Source organism: Rana temporaria, chromosome 2 (assembly GCF_905171775.1).
Source record: "Rana temporaria chromosome 2, aRanTem1.1, whole genome shotgun sequence".
Lineage (NCBI taxonomy): Eukaryota > Metazoa > Chordata > Amphibia > Anura > Ranidae > Rana > Rana temporaria.
The window spans coordinates 78,212,177-78,221,862 of record NC_053490.1 but is presented as its reverse complement, the minus strand read 5'-3'; the positions used below and the strand labels follow the sequence as shown (position 1 = coordinate 78,221,862).

The window sequence follows — 9,686 nt, the reverse complement described above, 5'->3', positions numbered from 1 at the left end:
TTGGGGGTCCTGGCCTCACTCCCCAAAGCATTCACACCATCTTCAATCAGCGCCAGGATCTCCCTCCTCCTGGCCTGGGTGGTATTGGCACTCTCTTCCCCATGGAGATACCTATCATACTGGGTCATGGCCCTGATAATGATAGCCCTCTCCTGTGGGGAGAAATTAAGCTTCCTCTTCTTCCGAGCTGCTGACATGGCTCTAGAACGAAAAGCAACAAACCACAGAACAAAAGCACCTTGCTTCAGGGGGGGAAACAAGAGGATGTACTTTTGCACTGGACGGGCGCATGTCTGGGCGTATTTATGCCCTGGGCATATTTCACTAATTACGCCGGGCCTAGTTCGTATCTCACTGATTACGCCGGGCCGAGTTCTGAGCATGCGCAGAGAGGCGCTGAACACAGTCAGCGTCATTGCGCATGCGCCGTCCGGTCGGACCTTCATTTGCATGGGGTCACGGCTCATTTCCTTCCTACTTTCAATTACGCCGGCTTACACCTCGGAATTTACGTTGCGCCGGCGCATTGTCGGGCGCAAATACTCTGAGGATACGGTACTTGCCTCTCTAAGTTGAGCCGGCGTAACGTAAATGAGATGCGATACGCCGGTCTATATATGCGCCGATGTACGTGGATCTACCCCTCTGTCTGTACCCGATGCTCCAATCCCTACGTATCGTCACGTCACGTGACTTCATCAGGGGATCGTGACGTGACGATACGTAGGGATTGGAGCACCGGGTACAGAGTCTGAGGTTTTAAAAAGGTTTTAAAAAATTTGAGTTTTTTTTATCCGTTTTTATAAAAAAAAATTATTTACATTTTCTTTTTTCACTGTTTAGTTCACCCACAATCCCTTTACGTCTCCTTCCCTTTCACTTCCCCTTCCAATCCCCTCCCCCACAGCGCAGCTACCACACTTTACATTATTATCACATTTTCTGTTAGGATCAGATCCACAGGTGCTGCTGCAGTTCTCAATCCCAGTCCATCAGACAGCGCCGGAGTTTTCTATTTTTATATCATTCCCCATAGTTACAACCCTTTGTACCACCTGCCCCACCCTATTAGATTGTAAGCTCTTCTGAGCAGGGCCCTTTTAATTCTCTTTTTTTTATTTTTTTTTTAAGCCCCCAGGGAGGATTGAACCCACAACTTGCTGCACCGTAGTACAGTTGGCTAACCGCTCAACCATGTAATCATGAAGGTGGTTCTCCCAGGGCGAGGCTCAGCCATTGCACTCCGGCTGTGCTGACCCCTGCGATTTCCCCAAATGCGGGAAACTCGACTGCATAATTTGTGGTAGTGGGGGACTGCGTTCGCGCTTAAAAAAAAAAAAAAAAATTCTCTTTTATTTTATTGTATTATAACTGTATTGTCTCCCTTTTATATTGTAAAGTGCTGAAAGCTCACGCCCTGCACACTCCCAGTACAGTAACTGGCGGGCACCGGTAAGCTCCTATGCGTACATGCAGTTGGGAGCTTTCTAAACATGTGACCACTGTGGCAGCCATGAGTAAGCGCCGTGGGGGAGTGAAACGCGTTGGTGCGTGGCCTGGTGGGGGTCCAGGCTGAGACTGTCATTCACTATCACACTGCAGGCTTTGACTTGATGTGCAGCTCCCGAGACACCCATCACTCTCTACCATTGGATAATATAGTAGGAGAGGTAACTGTCAGCGCAGATACAAAGTACATATATGGGTAGGATTATGGTGATTAGTCCATTGGAAATAGTAGTAACAGGCAGTTCAATGGTTAAAAATGCAGGTGATGTGGCTGTTCAATGGCGGCTGCTGTCCTCAGAGAGCTGACTCTGTGGTAAACAAAAAAGGGGTAGAGAAAGGAAGCGCCACCTAAGTGCAGCATTAAAGAGGTTCTTTTAATGACACATTGTAAAAAACACACTTACAAGAAGGTAAGGAAAGAAAGCTCATCTGTAACATCCTGTAGTCCTCATCCCGGATCCATGGGCTGCTTTAGAAGTGAAGAAAGCAGATTGTGTGGAGTCTTCAGGCCTGTCCTGTGGTCTTCAGGATGTAGTCTGTTCCAGCCTCACAGGTCACGTGACAGGTCACGTGATTACTTCCCAGGAACACTTCCGGGAGGAGGGTCAAACAGGGAGAACAAAGGCTGATTGGGCTACGCGCTCGGAGCCACTGCTCCTTCTATTGGCCTGATCAGGCCAATAGAAGGAGCAGTGGCTCCGAGCGCGTAGCCCAATCAGCCTTTGTTCTCCCTGTTTGACCCTCCTCCCGGAAGTGTTCCTGGGAAGTAATCACGTGACCTGTCACGTGACCTGTGAGGCTGGAACAGACTACATCCTGAAGGCCACAGGACAGGCCTGAAGACTCCACACAATCTGCTTTCTTCACTTCTAAAGCAGCCCATGGATCCGGGATGAGGACTACAGGATGTTACAGATGAGCTTTCTTTCCTTACCTTCTTGTAAGTGTGTTTTTTACAATGTGTCATTAAAAGAACCTCTTTAATACTGCACTTAGGTGGCGCTTCCTTTCTCTACCCCTTTTTTGTCTACTCTCTACCATTGCCTGGAGCACAGATGAGCTCAATACTCAGTACTCACAGCGGTGGGCACAGGACTTCATTTCCATACAGCCTAAACGGCTCATACACATATCTTGGTTGGCAGCCAATCAAAGTGGTCATGTGATTGGAATGCCCACCTCCATCTCCTGGCCTTCAGAAATTTATAAAGGGCCAGAAGGCAGTGGGAAGGGGTTAAAAGTCTTGTTTTTTATGTCCAAAAAAAATTGTCATACTTACCTGATCTGTGCAGTGGTTTTGCACAGAGCAGCCCCAATCCTCCTCTTCTCTGGTCCCTCTTCGGAGCTCCTGGCCCCTCCCTCCTGTTGCATACTCCCTTAGGCAAACAGCTTCCTATGGGGCACCTGAGCCGAGCCACAGCTCCGTTTGTCCATTCAGACACAGAGCTGTGGCCAGGCCCCACCCCTCTATCTCCTCATTGGCTCACTGATTGACAGCCAATGAGGAACGAGAGTCCTGGACAGCAGAATCTCTCATGCAACATCGCTGGATCTAGATAGACCTCAGGTAAGTATTAGGGGGGCTACTGCACACAGAAGGCTTTTTTTTCTTAATGCATAGAATGCATTAAAATAAAAAACCTTATGCCTTTACAATCACTTTAACCATACCAAAATGTAGGCCTGGATGTATCTGCCATGTGTCCTGCGCATGGTGTATTGTAAGGCTTGATCTGTAAATATGGACATTGCGAATGCACTGCATGATAAGTAAAGAGTAATTAGGGGTATTATTTATCTAAACCAATAAGAGTTCAAAGGGATGAGTTATTCCAGATCTAGCCAAACACTTTACAATAACATTGAAAATTCCTGTGCAAATACTGTGATTGAAAATCACAAAGCGATAAATTTGCAGTTTGATCCAGTTGCGTCACTGGAGCTCTCTGCTCCATTAGCCACACTACATAATTTCATTGTTGAATGACAGACACTGTTCTGCTCCTAACCTAATCAAAATATACAGAGAATTCAGTAAAGCTCAAGTGGTAGCTGTAGGACGTGCAAGTAATTCACAAATTCACATTCAATCAGGGTCATTGTGATCTCTGGGGAATACATGACTCAATATAGGATGCTGTTATTATTATTAATAATAATAATGTATTTCCCCATATAATAACATATAGTAGTATGCATGTCTTGTAAAAGTTTCTTTCTGTGTAAAAATAAACTCTGCTCAAAAAAATAAAAATAAATGTAGAGGAGGAAAGGAGCTTCTTAAATCCTTTGAAATCAATTTTACCTATTTCTCTTGCAAAGGCAGAGCAACTATGACATACAATAAACCCAGCACCTTGATTAAATATTGCAGGCACTTGGTAAGTAATCACAATGTGGTCCTGAAGCATATGAAGGCATGACATTGCTATAAAGAAAGCATAAGGGCAGGTTCTAATAGCATACAAAATGCCAGTATTATAGCAAAATGGTTTCTTTAATACCTGATTTTATCAGCCTGCTTTAAACCCTGCTTTAAACTTCTCCACAACTTTATCCCTGACCTGCCTGGTGTGTTCTTTGACCTTCATGATGCTGTTTGTTCACTTAGGGCTTCACAGAACAGCTGTATTTATACTGAGATTAAATTACACACAGGTGGACTCTATTTACTAATTAGGTGACTTATGAAGGCAATTGATTCCACTGGATTTTAGTTAGGGGTATCAGAGTAAAGGGGGCTGAATTCAAATGCACACCATACTTTTCAGATATTTATTTGTAAAAAATGTTGAAAACCATTTATCATTTTCCTTACACTTCACAATTATGTGCCACTTTGTGTTGGTCTATCACATAAAATCCCAATAAAATACATTTACATTTTTAGTTGTAACATGACAAAATGTGGAAAATGTCAAGGTATGAATACTTTTTCAAGGCACTGCAAGTAGTTTTACTTTAATATTGTTTAACAGCTATCTGCGTTCATAATGAAAGGTGTGGTCAAACTGTTATAAAAAGCCAGTGAAGGAAGACACAGCTTAGTAGCTGGAAATGAACAAACATGCAATCATATTGATATCATATTATGCCCCAAATTCTAGCTAAATGTTTTTTTTCTTTCATACCATGCTATCTGCTCTAAAGGTACACACCATAAGCCTTGATAAGTCAAATTTAAATACATCGGTAATAAAAAACCCACTGGAAAAAAATATTAAAATTGCGCAAATACTACATCAATATGATCTAATAGATACTTAAAGAGAATGTAATCGCAACACTAGTGATTATACATGTTACTCTCACGTACATAAAACATACTCATGTATTGATCTAACTAATGCTTTCCCCCATTATTTCCATTTGTTACATCAACCAAGCTCGTAACTGTACTTTGGTCAGATCACTCCCCTGTTCAAAGGATAATCTTAGACCTTTGGTCAAAACCCCATTTGGCTCAATGGCATTTAATGATCCCATAGTCTTTAATGAGGTAGAAACTTAACCAAAGTTTTCAGCATAAGCCTTCTGAAGTTACTTCCCCTTTCCTTAACTGGGAGGTTCATAAAGCTATTGTAAGAGGTAAATTGATACAACTAGCCACTAAGAGCAATTACAACTATGATGGCACCATTAGGCAAAAATATACAAAACTACTACATCTAATGAAGGAGCAAGACAAGCACCCCCAAAAAGAACTTCGACCCCCAAAAGAACTAGCCTGCACAGCACTTAATCTGAATCTTACCACATGAGCTGAGAAAACTCACAGATGGACTAGAAATAGATATTACATCTTTGGGGATAAACAGATCATCTTTTTGGCTAGAAAAATCTCTCTTAGAAATTATAATATGGCACTACCTAAAGTACAACTAGACAATAGTGTATCAACACAAACCTCTCAGCTCATCGTGTATGAACTCTTGAATTTGTACTTAAAGCTCTATATATACCCAGGGACTTTTTCAAGCAAATGGGTAGAACAGCACTTTATTGAACTCCCACTCTGTATGATCAATCTGAGGCTCTAATGGAAGATGATTTCACAATAGAATAGATAAAAAGAAGCCATAAAACACCTGGAATTCTCAAACTCTTAAGGGATGGGTTTTCAGGACACTATTATAAAATAGTTATCCTAACTCCCCATCCTTGTTGTCTGTATAATATTAGAAATTGCCAAAACCTATGCCCACAAGAAATTATAGTGTTTATACATTTAATTAATTTAATTTAAATCCAGGGAAAGACCACAGAGATTGTAAGAATTATCATCCCATTTTGTTAATAAATGTAGATTTAATAGCTATTTAAATCCCTTTGTGTCAACTTGTGTGCATGTTATCAGGCCAAAATCACCAGGGTATGTAAACTTTTGATCAGGGTAATTTGGGTAGTTTCTGTTGCCATTATGATTTAAAAACACTGGATTAATAATAAATGGCTTCAGAAAAACACTAACCATGAGTGAAGGAAATGTTTTCGTGTTATCATTCATATTCTCTGAAAAATGGCCAAGAAATCATAAATTCTGCCAGGGTATGTAAACTTATGAGCACAACTGTATAACACAATATAGTCCAAGTGCAGACACAACAGTGTCAAATGAGGTGAAGGGGTAGGTAAGCCAAATTCCATCCAATAAATAAGGTGACTGGTGTCTATTCCTTAAAGTTGTTGTGACACCTCAGCGCTCTCTAGCAGCCTTACTGCTGTATGGTAACAGCACTAGATAAATGGATCTTTCTCTAGGGGTCCAAGTATATCGGGCCAGCCTCCAAGGGTGTTTTCAGTCGTATACACAGCCTGTGGATCTCTGGAATCAGGAAAACTTCCTCTATAAGAATCCTGGGTGTCCTACCCGATAATCTCCTCGATATCTCCTTGATGTTAATATCTAAGGAAAGGAATCTCCAATAGTGTAGTACGTTTACATTTTTTAAATTAAAAATGGCTGATTTATTACTCACAATAGATCAGTAAAAACAAACATACAATCCACCAGTGCCGAGCTCGTCCTCCTGCGTCACTTCCGGTATGCCTGTTGCCCAATCCTGATGCCTTTCATCACCACCATGATGAAGTCACGTGGGTCTGACGATACACGCCAGAGTTGGGCAACAGGCATATTGGAAGTGACGCAGGAGGATGAGCTCGGCGCTCGTGGATTGTATGTTTGTTTTTACTGATCTAATGTGAGTAATCAGCCTTTTTTTAATAATTTTTTTAAAAACGTACCACACTATTGGAGATTCCTTCCTTACATATTAACATTGAGGACATATCGAGGAGATTATCGAATAGGACCTCCAGGATTCTTATAGAGGATCTTATACCTGATCCCAAAGATCCATGGGCTGTGTGTACTACTAAAAATAAACCTCGGAGGCGGGCAGAGAAAGATCCGTTTAATGCTGTTACCATATAGCAGTAAGGTGAGCTGCTAGAGAACACTGAGCTGCCCCAACAACTATAAGGAATAGACACCAGTCACCTTATTTATTGGTTGGAAGAGATGGTTTACCTACCCCTTCACCTCATTTGACACTGTCGTGTCTGCACTTGGACTATATTGTGTTATATATCAACGACTGCACATTTATTTGGCTGGCACGAGGGTGGTTACTTTGCACATTGTTGCTATTAATTATTTCTTTGTACCTATTTAATTTTATGTGTATTTATATGATACACCATTGGATGTTAATCTATATTTTATTCACCTTCTTGATATATTGATACTAGACAGGGCAACATCATTACTCTATTCATTGCACCTTTTTAGTCATGGTGTTTGCATCAGTTAAATTACATTATTTAAAGTGATAGTGCGAAAACCACACCTGTACATCATCAGATACGTAAGTAGTTGTGTACCTGGAATCGTTTATTATTGTGAATTGTGCATTCATCATTCTGGAACTTAACTGTGAGACTGTTGTTTGCAAGACTTTTCACTGATAGAAGGCTGCCTTCTGGTTCTGTAACATACATCACTTTCTTAACAAGGATTCTCTGCTTGCCCTGTGGTGTAATGCAGTTCTGGAAGCCCTGGCCTTTACCTTCTGATGTGATGCTTTTCCCGTTTGCTAGGGAAAACTTTGTCTTTTGCACTGTAATCAATGTTTGTGAAGAAGGTCTCATTGCTAGTCATGTGACTTGTCGCTCCTGAGTTTATGCACCAGTCGCGTGACTTGCCGCTCTGTGTCACTTTAAAGGTGCCACTCTATGATGTGTCTTCAGTTTCCTTTGTGATTGCTTTGACTCTTTCTTTTGTGGATAGCTTTAGTTTTCTCTGCTCGGCTTTCCAGATAGAACAGTTCTTCTTGCAGCAAAAACAGGCTTGGCTTTCTTGTTGTGCCTTTGTATGTTCTTGTATTTTCTTTCCTTGTGTCATTTTCATTGATTAATTTCTCTTTGACACATTCCAGTGGTAGTTCCTGCTCAGGTCTGGTTTCTAAAGCGTTAATGAGAGCAGTATTTGTCTCTGGAAGGCTGCAGAGGAGCAGGGCAATAATATGGTTATCTTTTATGTCCTCTCCAATGGCATGCAGCTGCTCTATGATCTCTAGCATTCCTTTTACGTGGTCACACATATGCTGGCCTTCTTCTAGTCCCATCTTATACAACTTTCTTAGTAAAAATAGCTTACTGTTTAGACTTGAATGCTCATGCAGTTTCTGTAATGAAGTCCACATACCTTTGGCCATTTTCTCTGTTCTTATGTGGATAAGATGGTCATCTTTCACTAGTAAGTTTATAATCGCTTTTGCTTGTCTATCCTTCCTATCCCAGTCCTCCATCTCTCTGTCTGTGGGTCTGTCTGTATTTAGCACTTGCCACAAGTAATCCTTGGTGAGAAACACTTCCAGTTTAAACTTCCATAGCTGATAATCGGCATTGTTCAGCTTTGCAATTGCAAACTTCACATCTGAACTGCTTGCCATCTTTCAGTAGCTTGCATACAGTACTCACAGACTTGCAGTATCCTCTCCAGTGCCTACTGGGTGCGCTGGACGTGCCTGGGCCCATAACCTATTATGCCAAGTATTGATATAGGCGCTGGAGGCTTCTTGTATGCAGATAAAACTTTACTTTCGTGGAGAACTATCAGAACATGTCTTTATCATCATGGAACAGGAAGAGAACATAAATAAGTGCATTGAGCATAGATAGACATTACATCCTGTTATATCATAGAATAGAAGAAATATACACTATAATACTACAGCGCCACCTGCTGCATAGATAGGTATGATGCATACAGTATTGTCAGTTCATTAACAACTTTACATTACATGTTGTTGTTCTTCCAACATAAACCAGTAAGTAGCTGAAGAAAGTAAATGAAGTAAATATGATATACTTTTCTATCTATTTACTAATGCTAGCAGCATAAGGATCAAAACTAGTCAATACTAACTAAGAGAGTGAAGTTCCGCTTTAAGGAGTGACTATAAAAACACAATTTACAGTAACTGAACATCGTTTCCTAATGTCTAACTGATTGAAGTTATACTCTGTAATTCTGCATTCATTTAAGACAGATAATATTTTAGTGCCCTAAATACTTGTAACGTTTTCTTACCCAGTTACTTATTATACTCATAACCTTCAGGTCGAGGGTGCATTCCGGTTTATAGAATGATTTAACCTTTACCCCTACTGTACATGCCTATTCCACCGTATTTTTAGAAGTCGTGCCATTTAAATTCTCATGCCAAAAAAACAACATTTCTAGAGGAAAGCATAAACTGCTGCTTGTGGTGATTTCAATCGTATTAGTGCACTTGCAAAAAAAACAATTGAGTACTCTACTTTATTTTATTAACATCCAAAGTTTCAGGACAAATGTTCAGTGTGTACCCCCCTTCTTGAGGCCAGGGGGATTACACCTATGCAAATTTCCTTGCATCCAATTCGCATGACAGGAGATTGTGACCGGCTCTCTATGGAGCCAGTTCACGTATGTCCGTTGAGGCTGCAAAGGGGCTTGCACAGGAAGGCTGTGCGACTTTGGCTCTGTTTCAGGGGCGAATTCAGGCAAAAATTCAGGCCTGATTTGTCCCTGAAATGGAGAACAGGGACGCACAGGACCCCTGCTGCAAGCCACATTTGTCGGTGGTGTGAACCCAGCCTCAAGGTCCAAGCAGTACTAACACACAAAG

At 41.3% G+C, this 9,686-nt stretch overlaps 1 non-coding gene across 1 annotated transcript; it reads left to right on the top strand.

The window, feature by feature from the left end:
- Positions 1 to 1,170: 1,170 nt before the first annotated feature.
- Positions 1,171 to 1,330, top strand: LOC120929836. Its single transcript, XR_005747522.1, has one exon. It is a non-coding gene; the product is annotated as a U1 spliceosomal RNA (small nuclear RNA).
- The last annotated feature ends 8,356 nt before the right edge of the window (positions 1,331 to 9,686 follow it).